This window comes from Rhamphochromis longiceps, linkage group LG3, assembly GCF_057381845.1.
Source record: "Rhamphochromis longiceps isolate RC_006_pf linkage group LG3, R_longiceps_female_GT1.1, whole genome shotgun sequence".
NCBI lineage: Eukaryota > Metazoa > Chordata > Actinopteri > Cichliformes > Cichlidae > Rhamphochromis > Rhamphochromis longiceps.
The window spans coordinates 28,288,854-28,308,321 of NC_140559.1; the positions used below are offsets into that span (position 1 = coordinate 28,288,854).

The window sequence follows — 19,468 nt, forward strand, 5'->3', positions numbered from 1 at the left end:
ATCGCTGCAAAAACTGCAGCCTTACCTAAATAATTAATTAAAAAATGTTTTTGACACATTTAATGAATTAATCATTGACACATTTAACTAATTATTTATTTATTTCACATTTTAATTAATTATTGCCACATTTAATTAATTATTTAATGGTGTATTTAATTAATTCATTATGGCAGTCCTGGCATTCCATAGTTTTCACTTAGCAATTTGTTAATATGTGTTTCCAGCCAAATAAATGACAGGGAGAGAGAGAGTGACGTCAGACACGTCATACTATAACCTCCCGGGAGCGGACGGGGGTCAGTCATTGGGATGCGCATGACAGACAGATTGCGCGAGCTGCAGGTCTTGAACTTTCTAAGGGAAAAAAGACTTTCTCACGGCCGGTGACAGCGAAGCGGATAACAGTCTTCAGTAGTGATCGGAATTCCGGCTCTTTTTAGAGAACCGGCTCTTTCGGCTCGGCTCACTAAAAAGAGCCGTCTCTTTCAGCTCCGAACTGGCTCTTCGGGTTGTTTTGTTGCTTTAATTAATTTATTATTAACGATAATATAAAATTATGCACAAAAGGAATTACTAATGCAAAAAAGAGCAATGCTGCTGATGACTGATCCCCATAAGGGTGGGATATCATCAAATTACCAGATGATTACCTGTCTCTCTACAATATGGAAGCTCCTTTCAGGTATCATAGCTACCAAGCTGAATACCCACATGAATCAATACATGAGCACACCAGCAGGTCAAAGCACCAGCTCCTGGTTGTATCGATAACCTTTGTTAGAAACTCAGGGTGACCACACCAGAAGCAACTTAAAGGCAATTGAGGCTGGAAGAGCTGGGCACCACTGCGACTTATTTACCTCTGATCAGCAGCACATGGCTCAGTGGGATAAACAAAAATAATGGCTTAGATTTGGTTGAATTCTGGTTGAGAAGATCCGTATGTGCCCAACCTGTAACTGTATATATTTACCTCTGCAGAGGAGAAGTGCTAAAGCATCAAAACAGCAGTGAAGGCTGAGAGCCGATGTGTAACAAGCAGCATGATCTCCTGAAGAGACATCCCTGACTTCTAAAAAAATAAAAATCAAAACTAAATGATTTTTCTCTCTTCATTTCTCAGTGAACCAAAAAACAGGCTCTCAGGTAAGATCGCATTCATTGATGCAGGCTGAGCGGGTCTCTCCGGACCTCCGAGCTCCTCCGGTGGCAGCGCGGGCTCCACAGGCTCGCTGAGCTCCTCCCGCTCGCCGAGCTCCTCCCGCTCGCCTAGCTCCTCCCGCTCGCCTATCTCCGGCTCGCTGAGCTGCTCCTGCTCCGGCTCGCAGGGCTCCGCAGCTGGCGGTGCGGGCTCCTCCGGCTGGCCTAGCTCCTCCGGCACGCTGAGCTGCTCCTGCTCCGGCTCGCAGGGCTCCGCAGCTGGCGGTGCGGGCTCCTCCGGCTCGCCTAGCTCCTCCGGCACGCTGAGCTGCTCCTCCTCCGGCTCGCTGGGCTCCGCAGCTGGCGGTGCGGACTCCTCCGGCTCGCTGAGCTCCTCAGCTGGCGGTGCGGACTCCGCTGGCGGTGCGGGCATCTCCGGCTGCGCGTCAGCCACAGATGGATGATCCGGAGGCTAAGATGGTGACGCGGTGTCCGCAGGTGGGGAAGGTGAAGGTAGAGTAGGTGATGCGGACAGCGAAGCCGAGAATACTGTGGTCGCTGCAGTTGGACGGAACTCTGGTAAAGAAGTGGCTGCAGAGGGCGGAGGCGACGATGGTGTGGCAGCTACTCCTGGTAGACTGGACAGCGATGCAGGGACAGATGGGTGAAATGATGGCAGAGGTGGTCCAGCCGGCATATCGACCTCCAACTGAGGATGAAGGTGAGAGGCTGACTGGACTGAAGACTGAGCTACCAGCTGGGCAGCAGGCTGAGGTGAGGGTGAGATGGCTATTATGAAGGGTGGAGAGGATGAAAATGTTACAGCTGGCTCAACAAATTCCAGGGGTCCAGAGGCAACTGAGACCTCCAGTTTGGCCTCTGGGGAAGCCCTGGGGAGAAACTCCGTCTCCATGCGGTCAGACTGAGCCAAAAAGTCATTTGGGTCTGTATGCTCGGAACTCCCTAGCTCCCAGCTTACAGTCTCAGAGGGAACATTTTCTGAGTCTTTGGAGGTACAGCAAACAGTTTCTATTTTCATGTTTACAGGAAGGGAATTTATAACACCGGCAGAGTCCATTTTACTCACTGTGGCATCCAGAGCCGCTGGTCCTGAGTCTTCGATCAGCACAGGAGTGAGTGTGGATGTGGTTGAACGCTGCTTGCGAGGACGCCTTCTCCTCCGTGAAGGCGGGGCCGCGTTTAAACTGAAATCCGCTGTTCATCTGTGTTTTGATTGTCAATGACAGGGTTTATTATCGAAACAATATAGTCCGGTTTACTCACTGCGGTAATGAGCACTGTCGGTCCGTTGCTAGCTGACCGGGCTGAAACCGCAGGAGTGGGTTGAGGCGTAATGGAATGGTGGTGGAGAGTGTGGCATGCCTTCTATAATGACGGATCAAACGATTGTGCCGCGAGCATCGACGGGAAAGCCCTCCGCCGACGCGTGAAAAACCAAGCGGCTAGAGTCTCTAGGAGAGCGGCCGAACTGTCCGTGTTCGGGCCACCCAAGCCAAATAATTCAAAACTCGAGCTCTCCCTTAAACTAGTGACCAATTGCCTAAGTTTGTTAATGTCCAAAATGTTCATGGTGAGGGTAGTGGATGTGAGGTAATTGTCAAGGAACACTACCTGTAGGTGTCTCTTGTGTGGGTCTACAGCCTGGATTACGCTCCGGCAGTAATCCCATAGCTGCGCGAGCGATCTCTCCTCCGTGGCAACTCCTGAGTTTTCTGGGTCCATGGTGGTTGGCGGGATCATTCTGTCACGGCTCGCTGGCAGACCGTGGGGATGTGGGGAAAGGAGGACCCAAAACGCAGACTCTGCGATGCAAACAGTGCTCTTTATTTACAGTGGAAAGCTGTAAACACAATAACTCCCCGTTGCTCCCTCGAACCCCGTGTGCGTGCTTCCCTCCGACGTCTGTGCTCGTGCTCCCCGCTGTTGTGTTACTGCACACCCTGTGCGTGCTGCCCTTCTGGTCCCTCGTTTCACCTGCAGGACAATACAGAAGCAGCCGTTAAACACTGGACCCGCGCGCACACACACGATCCGCACTTCCTAATGCTACACACTGACTTGGAGTCTTAGCTTAATGATCCCGTGCCGGTGGGAGCTCATGTAGTTGGAACACACCAACTACAGGTGGTCCCCATTCTTAAAGATGGGGACCACCACCCCGGTCTGCCAGTCCACAGGTACTGCCCCTGATCTCCACGCAACATTGCAGAGGCGTGTCAACCAGGACAGCCCTACAACGTCCAGAGCCTTCAGGAACTCGGGGCGGACCTCATCAACACCAGGGGCTCTGCAACCAAGGAGTTGTTTAAATGCCTTAGTGACCTCGCCCCCGGAAATTGGCGGGTCATTCCGCTCATCCCCAGACTCTGCTTCCTCCTTGGAAGACGTGTCAGTAGGATCAAGGAGGTCCTCGAAGTATTCCTTCCACCGCCTGGCAATTTTCTCAGTCGACGTCAGCAGCGCTCCGCCAGCACTATAAACAGTGCAGGTAGAGTACCGCTTTCCCCTCCTGAGACCATGTTATAACCAACCATTTTATAAATATGTTATAACCAACGATGTTATAACAATGTTATAACCAACAATGTTATAACCGACCATGTTATAACCATGTTATAGCCATGTTATAACCAACCATGTTATAGCCATGATATAACCAACCATGTTATTGCCATGTTATAACATACCATGTTACAACCATGTTATAACTGTGTTATAACCAACCGTGTTATAACCATTTTATAACCATGATATAACCAACCATGTTATTGCCGTGTTATAACCAACCATGTTATAACCAACCATATAACCATGTTATAACCAACTATATAACCATGTTATAACCAACCATGTTACAACCATGTTATAACCAACCATGTTACAACCATGTTATAACCAACCATGTTATAACCATCCATCTTATAACCAACCATGTTACAACCATGTTATAACCAACCATGTTATAACCATCCATGTTATAACCAAACATGTTACAACCATGTTATAACCAACCATGTTACAACCATGTTATAACGTACCATGTTACAACCATGTTATAACATACCATGTTACAGCCATGTTATAACCAACCATGTTATAACCAACCATGTTATAACCAACCATGTTACAACCATGTTATAACCAACCATGCTATAACCATCCATGTTACAACCAACCATGTTACAACCATGTTATAACGTACCATGTTACAACCATGTTATAACATACCATGTTACAGCCATGTTATAACCAACCATGTTATAACCAACCATGTTATAACCAACCATGTTACAACCATGTTATAACCAACCATGCTATAACCATCCATGTTACAACCAACCATGTTACAACCATGTTATAACGTACCATGTTACAACCATGTTATAACATACCATTTTATAACCATCCATGTTATTACCATGTTATAACCAACCATGTTATTACCATGTTATAACCAACCATGATATAACCGACCAAGTTATAACAATGTTATAACCAACCAGGTTATAACAATGTTATAACCAACCATGTTATTACCGACAATGTTATAACCATGGTGTAACCAAGCATGTTATAACAAACCATGTTAATAACCATATTATAACAAACCATGTTATAACCAACCATGTTATAACCAACCATGTTATAACCAACTATGTTATGACAAACAATGTTATAACCAACCATGTTATAACCAACCATGTTATAACCATCCATGTTACAACCAACCATGTTACAACCATGTTATAACAAACCATGTTACAACCATGTTATAACGTACCATGTTATAACCATGTTATAAATAAACCTTGTTACAACCATGTTATAACGTACCATGTTATAACCAACCATGTTATAACCATGGTATAACCAACCATGTTATAACCAACCATGTTATAACCATGTTATAACCAACCATGTTATAACCAACCATGTTATTACCATGTTATAACCAACCATGATATAACCGACCATGTTATAACAATGTTATAACCAACCAGGTTTTAACAATGTTATAACCAACCATGTTATAACCATTATATAACCGACCATGTTATAACCAACCATGTTATTACCGACAATGTTATAACCATGGTATAAACAAGCATGTTATAACAAACCATGTTAATAACCATATTATAACAAACCATGTTATAACCAACCATGTTATAACCAACCATTTTATAACAAACCATGTTATAACCATCCATGTTATAATCAACCATGTTACAACCATGTTATAACCAACCATGTTATAACCATCCATGTTACAACCAACCATGTTACAACCATGTTACAACCATGTTATAACGTACCATGTTATAACCATGTTATAACCAACCATGTTACAACCATATTATAACGTACCATGTTATAACCAACCATGTTATAACCATGTTATAACCAACCATGTTACAACCATATTATAACGTACCATGTTATAACCAACCATGTTATAACCATTGTATAACCAACCATGTTATAACTAACCATGTTATACCCATGTTATAACCAACCATGTTATAATCATGTTATAACCAACCATGTTATAATCATGTTATAAGCAACCATGTTATAACCATGTTATAACCAACCATGTTATTAGCATGATATAACCGACCATGTTATAACAATGTTATAACCATGATATAACCGACCATGTTATAACAATGTTATAACCAACCATGTTATAATCAACCATGTTATAACCAACCATGTTATAGCCATGTTATAACCAACCATGTTATTGCCATGTTATAACATACCATGCTACAACCATGTTATAACTATGTTATAACCAACCGTGTTATAACCATTTTATAACCATGATATAACCAACCATGTTATTGCCGTGTTATAACCAACCATGTTATAACCATGTTACAACCATGTTATAACTATGTTATAACCAACCGTGTTATAACCATTTTATAACCATGATATAACCAACCATGTTATTGCCGTGTTATAACCAACCATGTTATAACCAACCATATAACCATGTTATAACCAACCGTGTTATAACCATTTTATAACCATGTTATAACCAACCATGTTACATCCATGTTATAACCATGTTATAAGCAACCATGTTATAACCATGTTATAACGTACCATGTTATAACCAACCATATAACCATGTTATAACCAACTATAAAACCATGTTATAACCAACCATGTTATAACCATGTTATAACCAACCATGTTACAACCATGTTATAACCAACCATGTTACAACCATGTTATAACCAACCATGTTATAACCATCCATCTTATAACCAACCATGTTTCAACCATGTTATAACCAACCATGTTATAACCATCCATGTTATAACCAAACATGTTACAACCATGTTATAACCAACCATGTTACAACCATGTTATAACGTACCATGTTACAACCATGTTATAACGTACCATGTTACAACCATGTTATAACCAACCATCTTATAACCAACCATCTTATAACCAACCATGTTATAACCAACCATGTTATAACCATGTTATATCCAACCATGTTATAACCATATTATAACCAACCATGTTATTACCATGTTATAACCAACCATGTTATTACCATGTTATAACCAACCATGATATAACCGAACATGTTATAACAATGTTATAACCAACCAGGTTATAACAATGTTATAACCAACCATGTTATAACTAACCATGTTATAACCAACTATGTTATGACAAACAATGTTATAACCAACCATGTTATAACAAACCATGTTATAATCATACATGTTATAACCAACCATATTACAACCATGTTATAACCAACCATATTACAACCATGTTATAACCAACCATGTTATAACCATCCATGTTACAACCAACCATGTTACAACCATGTTATAACCAACCATGTTACAACCATGTTATAACGTACCATGTTATAACAAACCATGTTACAACCATGTTATAACCAACCATGTTATAACCATCCATGTTACAACCAACCATGTTACAACCATGTTATAACGTACCATGTTATAACCATGTTATAACCAACCATGTTACAATGATATTATAACGTACCATGTTATAACCAACCATGTTATAACCATGTTATAACCAACCATGTTACAACCATATTATAACGTACCATGTTATAACCAACCATGTTATAACCATTATATAACCTACCATGTTATAACCATGTTATAACCAACCATGTTATAACCATGTTATAACCAACCAAGTTATAACCATGTTATAACCATCCATGTTACAACCATGTTATAACCATCCATGTTACAACCATGTTATAACCAACCATGTTATAACCATCCATGTTACAACCAACCATGTTACAACCATGTTATAACGTACCATGTTATAACCATGTTATAACCAACCATGTTACAACCATATTATAACGTACCATGTTATAACCAACCATGTTATAACCATGTTATAACCAACCATGTTACAACCATATTATAACGTACCATGTTATAACCAACCATGTTATAACCATTGTATAACCAACCATGTTATAACTAACGACGTTATAACCATGTTATAACCAACCATGTTATAATCATGTTATAACCAACCATGTTATAATCATGTTATAAGCAACCATGTTATAACCATGTTATAACCAACCATGTTATTAGCATGATATAACCGACCATGTTATAACAATGTTATAACCATGATAAAACCGACCATGTTATAACAATGTTATAACCAACCATGTTATAACCAACCATGTTATAACCAACCATGTTATAACCAACCATGTTATAAACATGTTATAACCAACCATGTTATAGCCATGTTATAACCAACCATGTTATTGCCATGTTATAATATACCATGTTACAACCATGTTATAACTATGTTATAACCAACCGTGTTATAACCATTTTATAACCATGATATAACCAACCATGTTATTGCCGTGTTATAACCAACCATGTTATAACCAACCATATAACCATGTTATAACCAACTATATAACCATGTTATAACCAACCATGTTACAACCATGTTATAACCAACCATGTTACAACAATATTATAACCAACCATGTTACAACCATGTTATAACCAACCATGTTATAACCATCCATCTTATAACCAACCATGTTATAACCAACCATGTTATAACCAACCATCTTATAACCAACCATGTTATAACCAACTATGTTATAACCATGTTATAAGCAACCATGTTATAACCATGTTATAACCAACCATGTTATAACAAACCATATAACCATGTTATAACCAACTATATAACCATGTTATAACCAACCATGTTATAACCATGTTATAACCAACCATGTTACAACCATGTTATAACCAACCATGTTACAACCATGTTATAACTAACCATGTTATAACCATCCATCTTATAACCAACCATGTTACAACCATGTTATAACCAACCATGTTATAACCATCCATGTTATAACCAAACATGTTACAACCATGTTATAACCAACCATGTTACAATCATGTTATAACGTACCATGTTACAACCATGTTATAACGTACCATGTTACAACCATGTTATAACCAACCATGTTATAACCAACCATGTTATAACCAACCATGTTATAACCATGTTATAACCAACCATGTCATTACCATGTTATAACCAACCATGTTATTACCATGTTATAACCAACCATGATATAACCGAACATGTTATAACAATGTTATAACCAACCAGGTTATAACAATGTTATAACCAACCATGTTATAACCATTATATAACCGACCATGTTATAACCAGCCATGTTATTACCGACAATGTTATAACCATGTTGTAACCAAGCATGTTATAACAAACCATGTTATAACCAACCATGTTATAACAAACCATGTTATAATCATACATGTTATAACCAACCATATTACAACCATGTTATAACCAACCATGTTATAACCATCCATGTTACAACCAACCATGTTACAACCATGTTATAACCAACCATGTTACAACCATGTTATAACATACCATGTTATAACAAACCATGTTACAACCATGTTATAACCAACCATGTTATAACCATCCATGTTACAACCAACCATGTTACAACCATGTTATAACGTACCATGTTATAACCATGTTATAACCAACCATGTTACAATGATATTATAACGTACCATGTTATAACCAACCATGTTATAACCATGTTATAACCAACCATGTTACAACCATATTATAACGTACCATGTTATAACCAACCATGTTATAACCATTATATAACCTACCATGTTATAACCATGTTATAACCAACCATGTTATAACCATGTTATAACCAACCAAGTTATAACCATGTTATAACCATCCATGTTACAGCCATGTTATAACCATCCATGTTACAACCATGTTATAACCAACCATGTTATAACCATCCATGTTACAACCAACCATGTTACAACCATGTTATAACGTACCATGTTATAACCATGTTATAACCAACCATGTTACAACCATATTATAACGTACCATGTTATAACCAACCATGTTATAACCATGTTATAACCAACCATGTTACAACCATATTATAACGTACCATGTTATAACCAACCATGTTATAATCATGTTATAACCAACCATGTTATAATCATGTTATAAGCAACCATGTTATAACCATGTTATAACCAACCATGTTATTAGCATGATATAACCGACCATGTTATAACAATGTTATAACCATGATAAAACCGACCATGTTATAACAATGTTATAACCAACCATGTTATAACCAACCATGTTATAACCAACCATGTTATAACCAACCATGTTATAAACATGTTATAACCAACCATGTTATAGCCATGTTATAACCAACCATGTTATTGCCATGTTATAATATACCATGTTACAACCATGTTATAACTATGTTATAACCAACCGTGTTATAACCATTTTATAACCATGATATAACCAACCATGTTATTGCCGTGTTATAACCAACCATGTTATAACCAACCATATAACCATGTTATAACCAACTATATAACCATGTTATAACCAACCATGTTACAACCATGTTATAACCAACCATGTTACAACAATATTATAACCAACCATGTTACAACCATGTTATAACCAACCATGTTATAACCATCCATCTTATAACCAACCATGTTACAACCATGTTATAACCAACCATGTTATAACCATCCATGTTATAACCAAACATGTTACAACCATGTTATAACCAACCATGTCACAACCATGTTATAACGTACCATGTTACAACCATGTTATAACGTACCATGTTACAACCATGTTATAACCAACCATGTTATAACCAACCATGTTATAACCAACCATCTTATAACCAACCATGTTATAACCAACTATGTTATAACCATGTTATAAGCAACCATGTTATAACCATGTTATAACCAACCATGTTATAACAAACCATATAACCATGTTATAACCAACTATATAACCATGTTATAACCAACCATGTTATAACCATGTTATAACCAACCATGTTACAACCATGTTATAACCAACCATGTTACAACCATGTTATAACTAACCATGTTATAACCATCCATCTTATAACCAACCATGTTACAACCATGTTATAACCAACCATGTTATAACCATCCATGTTATAACCAAACATGTTACAACCATGTTATAACCAACCATGTTACAATCATGTTATAACGTACCATGTTACAACCATGTTATAACGTACCATGTTACAACCATGTTATAACCAACCATGTTATAACCAACCATGTTATAACCAACCATGTTATAACCATGTTATAACCAACCATGTCATTACCATGTTATAACCAACCATGTTATTACCATGTTATAACCAACCATGATATAACCGAACATGTTATAACAATGTTATAACCAACCAGGTTATAACAATGTTATAACCAACCATGTTATAACCATTATATAACCGACCATGTTATAACCAGCCATGTTATTACCGACAATGTTATAACCATGTTGTAACCAAGCATGTTATAACAAACCATGTTATAACCAACCATGTTATAACAAACCATGTTATAATCATACATGTTATAACCAACCATATTACAACCATGTTATAACCAACCATGTTATAACCATCCATGTTACAACCAACCATGTTACAACCATGTTATAACCAACCATGTTACAACCATGTTATAACATACCATGTTATAACAAACCATGTTACAACCATGTTATAACCAACCATGTTATAACCATCCATGTTACAACCAACCATGTTACAACCATGTTATAACGTACCATGTTATAACCATGTTATAACCAACCATGTTACAATGATATTATAACGTACCATGTTATAACCAACCATGTTATAACCATGTTATAACCAACCATGTTACAACCATATTATAACGTACCATGTTATAACCAACCATGTTATAACCATTATATAACCTACCATGTTATAACCATGTTATAACCAACCATGTTATAACCATGTTATAACCAACCAAGTTATAACCATGTTATAACCATCCATGTTACAGCCATGTTATAACCATCCATGTTACAACCATGTTATAACCAACCATGTTATAACCATCCATGTTACAACCAACCATGTTACAACCATGTTATAACGTACCATGTTATAACCATGTTATAACCAACCATGTTACAACCATATTATAACGTACCATGTTATAACCAACCATGTTATAACCATGTTATAACCAACCATGTTACAACCATATTATAACGTACCATGTTATAACCAACCATGTTATAACCATTGTATAACCAACCATGTTATAACTAACGACGTTATAACCATGTTATAACCAACCATGTTATAATCATGTTATAACCAACCATGTTATAATCATGTTATAAGCAACCATGTTATAACCATGTTATAACCAACCATGTTATTAGCATGATATAACCGACCATGTTATAACAATGTTATAACCATGATATAACCGACCATGTTATAACAATGTTATAACCAACCATGTTATAACCAACCATGTTATAACCAACCATGTTATAACCAACCATGTTATAAACATGTTATAACCAACCATGTTATAGCCATGTTATAACCAACCATGTTATTGCCATGTTATAATATACCATGTTACAACCATGTTATAACTATGTTATAACCAACCGTGTTATAACCATTTTATAACCATGATATAACCAACCATGTTATTGCCGTGTTATAACCAACCATGTTATAACCAGCCATATAACCATGTTATAACCAACTATATAACCATGTTATAACCAACCATGTTACAACCATGTTATAACCAACCATGTTACAACAATATTATAACCAACCATGTTACAACCATGTTATAACCAACCATGTTATAACCATCCATCTTATAACCAACCATGTTACAACCATGTTATAACCAACCATGTTATAACCATCCATGTTATAACCAAACATGTTACAACCATGTTATAACCAACCATGTCACAACCATGTTATAACGTACCATGTTACAACCATGTTATAACGTACCATGTTACAACCATGTTATAACCAACCATGTTATAACCAACCATGTTATAACCAACCATCTTATAACCAACCATGTTATAACCAACTATGTTATAACCATGTTATAAGCAACCATGTTATAACCATGTTATAACCAACCATGTTATAACAAACCATATAACCATGTTATAACCAACTATATAACCATGTTATAACCAACCATGTTATAACCATGTTATAACCAACCATGTTACAACCATGTTATAACCAACCATGTTACAACCATGTTATAACTAACCATGTTATAACCATCCATCTTATAACCAACCATGTTACAACCATGTTATAACCAACCATGTTATAACCAACCATGTTACAATCATGTTATAACGTACCATGTTACAACCATGTTATAACGTACCATGTTACAACCATGTTATAACCAACCATGTTATAACCAACCATGTTATAACCAACCATGTTATAACCATGTTATAACCAACCATGTTATTACCATGTTATAACCAACCATGTTATTACCATGTTATAACCAACCATGATATAACCGAACATGTTATAACAATGTTATAACCAACCAGGTTATAACAATGTTATAACCAACCATGTTATAACCATTATATAACCGACCATGTTATAACCAGCCATGTTATTACCGACAATGTTATAACCATGGTGTAACCAAGCATGTTATAACAAACCATGTTATAACCAACCATGTTATAACTAACCATGTTATAACCAACTATGTTATGACAAACAATGTTATAACCAACCATGTTATAACCATCCATGTTATAACCATGTTATAAGCAACCATGTTATAACCATGTTATAACGTACCATGTTATAACCAACCATATAACCATGTTATAACCAACTATATAACCATGTTATAACCAACCATGTTATAACCATGTTATAACCAACCATGTTACAACCATGTTATAACCAACCATGTTACAACCATGTTATAACCAACCATGTTATAACCATCCATCTTATAACCAACCATGTTTCAACCATGTTATAACCAACCATGTTATAACCATCCATGTTATAACCAAACATGTTACAACCATGTTATAACCAACCATGTTACAACCATGTTATAACGTACCATGTTACAACCATGTTATAACGTACCATGTTACAACCATGTTATAACCAACCATCTTATAACCAACCATCTTATAACCAACCATGTTATAACCAACCATGTTATAACCATGTTATAACCAACCATGTTATTACCATGTTATAACCAACCATGTTATTACCATGTTATAACCAACCATGATATAACCGAACATGTTATAACAATGTTATAACCAACCAGGTTATAACAATGTTATAACCAACCATGTTATAACCATTATATAACCGACCATGTTATAACCGACCATGTTATTACCGACAATGTTATAACCATGGTGTAACCAAGCATGTTATAACAAACCATGTTATAACCAACCATGTTATAACTAACCATGTTATAACCAACTATGTTATGACAAACAATGTTATAACCAACCATGTTATAACAAACCATGTTATAATCATAAATGTTATAACCAACCATGTTACAACCATGTTATAACCAACCATGTTACAACCATGTTATAACGTACCATGTTATAACAAACCATGTTACAACCATGTTATAACCAACCATGTTATAACCATCCATGTTACAACCAACCATGTTACAACCATGTTATAACGTACCATGTTATAACCATGTTATAACCAACCATGTTACAATGATATTATAACGTACCATGTTATAACCAACCATGTTATAACCATGTTATAACCAACCATGTTACAACCATATTATAACGTACCATGTTATAACCAACCATGTTATAACCATTATATAACCTACCATGTTATAACCATGTTATAACCAACCATGTTATAACCATGTTATAACCAACCAAGTTATTGCCATGTTATAACCATCCATGTTACAACCATGTTATAACCATCCATGTAGCAACCATGTTATAACCAACCATGTTATAACCATCCATGTTACAACCAACCATGTTATAACCATGTTATAACGTACCATGTTATAACCATGTTATAACCAACCATGTTACAACCATATTATAACGTACCATGTTATAACCAACCATGTTATAACCATTGTATAACCAACCATGTTATAACTAACGACGTTATAACCATGTTATAACCAACCATGTTATAATCATGTTATAACCAACCATGTTATAATCATGTTATAAGCAACCATGTTATAACCATGTTATAACCAACCATGTTATTAGCATGATATAACCGACCATGTTATAACAATGTTATAACCATGTTATAACCAACCATGTTACAACCATGTTATAACGTACCATGATATAACCGACCATGTTATAACAATGTTATAACCAACCATGTTATAAACATGTTATAACCAACCATGTTATAGCCAAGTTATAACCAACCATGTTATTGCCATGTCATAATATACCATGTTACAACCATGTTATAACTATGTTATAACCAACCGTGTTATAACCATTTTATAACCATGATATAACCAACCATGTTATTGCCGTGTTATAACCAACCATGTTATAACCAACCTTATAACCATGTTATAACCAACTATATAACCATGTTATAACCAACCATGTTACAACCATGTTATAACCAACCATGTTATAACCATGTTATAACCAACCATGTTACAACCATGTTATAACCAACCATGTTATAACCATCCATGTTATAACCAAACATGTTACAACCATGTTATAACCAACCATGTTACAATCATGTTATAACGTACCATGTTACAACCATGTTATAACGTACCATGTTACAACCATGTTATAACCAACCATGTTATAACCAACCATGTTATAACCAACCATGTTATAACCATGTTATAACCAACCATGTTATTACCATGTTATAACCAACCATGTTATTACCATGTTATAACCAACCATGATATAACCGAACATGTTATAACAATGTTATAACCAACCAGGTTATAACAATGTTATAACCAACCATGTTATAACCATTATATAACCGACCATGTTATAACCAACCATGTTATTACCGACAATGTTATAACCATGGTGTAACCAAGCATGTTATAACAAACCATGTTATAACCAACCATGTTATAACTAACCATGTTATAACCAACTATGTTATGACAAACAATGTTATAACCAACCATGTTATAACAAACCATGTTATAATCATACATGTAATAACCAACCATGTTACAACCATGTTATAACCAACCATGTTATAACCATCCATGTTACAACCAACCATGTTACAACCATGTTATAACAAACCATGTTACAACCATGTCATAACGTACCATGTTATAACCATGTTATAACCAACCATGTTATAACCATCCATGTTATAACCAACCATGTTATAACAATGTTATAACCATGTTATAACCATCCATGTTCCATCCAACCATGTTACAACCATGTTATAACGTACCATGTTATAACCATGTTATAACCAACCATGTTACAATGATATTATAACGTACCATGATATAACCAACCATGTTATAACCATGTTATAACCAACCATGTTACAACCATATTATAACGTACCATGTTATAACCAACCATGTTATAACCATTATATAACCTACCATGTTATAACCATGTTATAACCAACCATGTTATAACCATGTTATAACCAACCAAGTTATAACCATGTTATAACCATCCATATTACAACCATGTTATAACCAACCATGTTATAACCATCCATGTTACAACCAACCATGTTACAACCATGTTATAACAAACCATGTTACAACCATGTCATAACGTACCATGTTATAACCATGTTATAACCAACCATGTTATAACCATCCATGTTATAACCAACCATGTTATAACAATGTTATAACCATGTTATAACCATCCATGTTCCAACCAACCATGTTACAACCATGTTATAACGTACCATGTTATAACCATGTTATAACCAACCGTGTTACAATGATATTATAACGTACCATGTTATAACGTACCATGTTATAACCATGTTATAACCAACCATGTTATAACCATGTTATAACCAACCATGTTACAACCATATTATAACGTACCATGTTATAACCAACCATGTTATAACCATGTTATAACCAACCATGTTACAACCATATTATAACGTACCATGTTATAACCAACCATGTTATAACCATTGTATAACCAACCATGTTATAACTAACGACGTTATAACCATGTTATAACCAACCATGTTATAATCATGTTATAACCAACCATGTTATAATCATGTTATAAGCAACCATGTTATAACCATGTTATAACCAACCATGTTATTAGCATGATATAACCGACCATGTTATAACAATGTTATAACCAACCATGTTATAACCAACCATGTTATCACCAACCATGTTATAAACATGTTATAACCAACCATGTTATAGCCATGTTATAACCAACCATGTTATTGCCATGTTATAATATACCATGTTACAACCATGTTATAACTATGTTATAACCAACCGTGTTATAACCATTTTATAACCATGATATAACCAACCATGTTATTGCCGTGTTATAACCAACCATGTTATAACCAACCATATAACCATGTTATAACCAACTATATAACCATGTTATAACCAACCATGTTACAACCATGTTATAACCAACCATGTTACAACCATGTTATAACCAACCATGTTATTACCATGTTATAACCAACCATGTTATAACCATCCATCTTATAACCAACCATGTTACAACCATGTTATAACCAACCATGTTATAACCATCCATGTTATAACCAAACATGTTACAACCATGTTATAACCAACCATGTCACAACCATGTTATAACGTACCATGTTACAACCATGTTATAACGTACCATGTTACAACCATGTTATAACCAACCATGTTATAACCAACCATCTTATAACCAACCATCTTATAACCAACCATGTTATAACCAACTATGTTATAACCATGTTATAAGCAACCATGTTATAACCATGTTATAACCAACCATGTTATAACAAACCATATAACCATGTTATAACCAACTATATAACCATGTTATAACCAACCATGTTATAGCCATGTTATAACCAACCATGTTACAACCATGTTATAACCAACCATGTTACAACCATGTTATAACTGACCATGTTATAACCATCCATCTTATAACCAACCATGTTACAACCATGTTATAACCAACCATGTTATAACCATCCATGTTATAACCAAACATGTTACAACCATGTTATAACCAACCATGTTACAACCATGTTATAACTAACCATGTTATAACCATCCATCTTATAACCAACCATGTTACAACCATGTTATAACGTACCATGTTACAACCATGTTATAACGTACCATGTTACAACCATGTTATAACCAACCATGTTATAACCAACCATGTTATAACCAACCATGATATAACCGAACATGTTATAACAATGTTATAACCAACCAGGTTATAACAATGTTATAACCAACCATGTTATTACCGCCAATGTTATAACCATGGTGTAACCAAGCATGTTATAACAAACCATGTTATAACCAACCATGTTATAACAAACCATGTTATAACCAACTATGTTATGACAAACAATGTTATAACCAACCATGTTATAACAAACCATGTTATAATCATACATGTAATAACCAACCATGTTACAACCATGTTATAACCAACCATGTTATAACCATCCATGTTACAACCAACCATGTTACAACCATGTTATAACAAACCATGTTACAACCATGTTATAACGTACCATGTTATAACCATGTTATAACCAACCATGTTATAACCATCCATGTTATAACCAACCATGTTATAACCAACCATGTTATAACCAACCATGTTATAACCAACCATGTTATTACCATGTTATAACCATCCACGTTACAACCAACCATGTTACAACCATGTTATAACGTACCATGTTATAACCATGTTATAATCAACCATGTTATAATCATGTTATAACCAACCATGTTATAATCATGTTATAAGCAACCATGTTATAACCATGTTATAACCAACCATGTTATTAGCATGATATAACCGACCATGTTATAACAATGTTATAACCATGATATAACCGACCATGTTATAACAATGTTATAACCAACCATGTTATAACAATGTTATAACCAACCATGTTATAACCAACCATGTTATTACCATGTTATAACCAACCATGTTATAACCATGTTATAACCAACCATGTTATAGCCATGATATAACCAACCATGTTATTGCCGTGTTATAACCAACCATGTTATAACCATTATATAACCAACCATGTTATAACCATGGTATAACCAACCATGTTATAACCATGTTATAACCAACCATGTTATAACAATGTTATAACCAACCATGTTATTACCATGTTATAACCAACCATGATATAACCGACAATGTTATAACAATGTTATAATTAACCAGGTTATAACAATGTTATAACCAACAATGTTATAACCATTATATAACAAACCATGTTACAACCATGTTATAACGTACCATGTTATAACCATGTTATACCCAACCATGTTATAACCATCCATGTTATAACCAACCATGTTACAACCATGTTATGACCAACCATGTTATAACCATCCATGTTACAACCAGCCATGTTACAACCATGGTATAACGTACCATGTTATAACCATGTTATAACCAACCATGTTATAATCATGTTATAACCAACCATGTTATAATCATGTTATAAGCAACCATGTTATAACCATGTTAT

At 35.6% G+C, this 19,468-nt stretch overlaps 1 protein-coding gene and 1 pseudogene across 1 annotated transcript in view; one reads left to right on the forward strand and one right to left on the reverse strand.

Annotated features, from left to right (window-relative positions):
- The window catches only part of LOC146673812 (myelin-oligodendrocyte glycoprotein-like), a 142,304-nt gene that overhangs the window by 24,796 nt on the left and 98,040 nt on the right, over positions 1–19,468 (forward strand). The window lies entirely within an intron of this gene.
- LOC146673815 (uncharacterized) lies at positions 1,097–2,904 on the reverse strand (annotated as a pseudogene).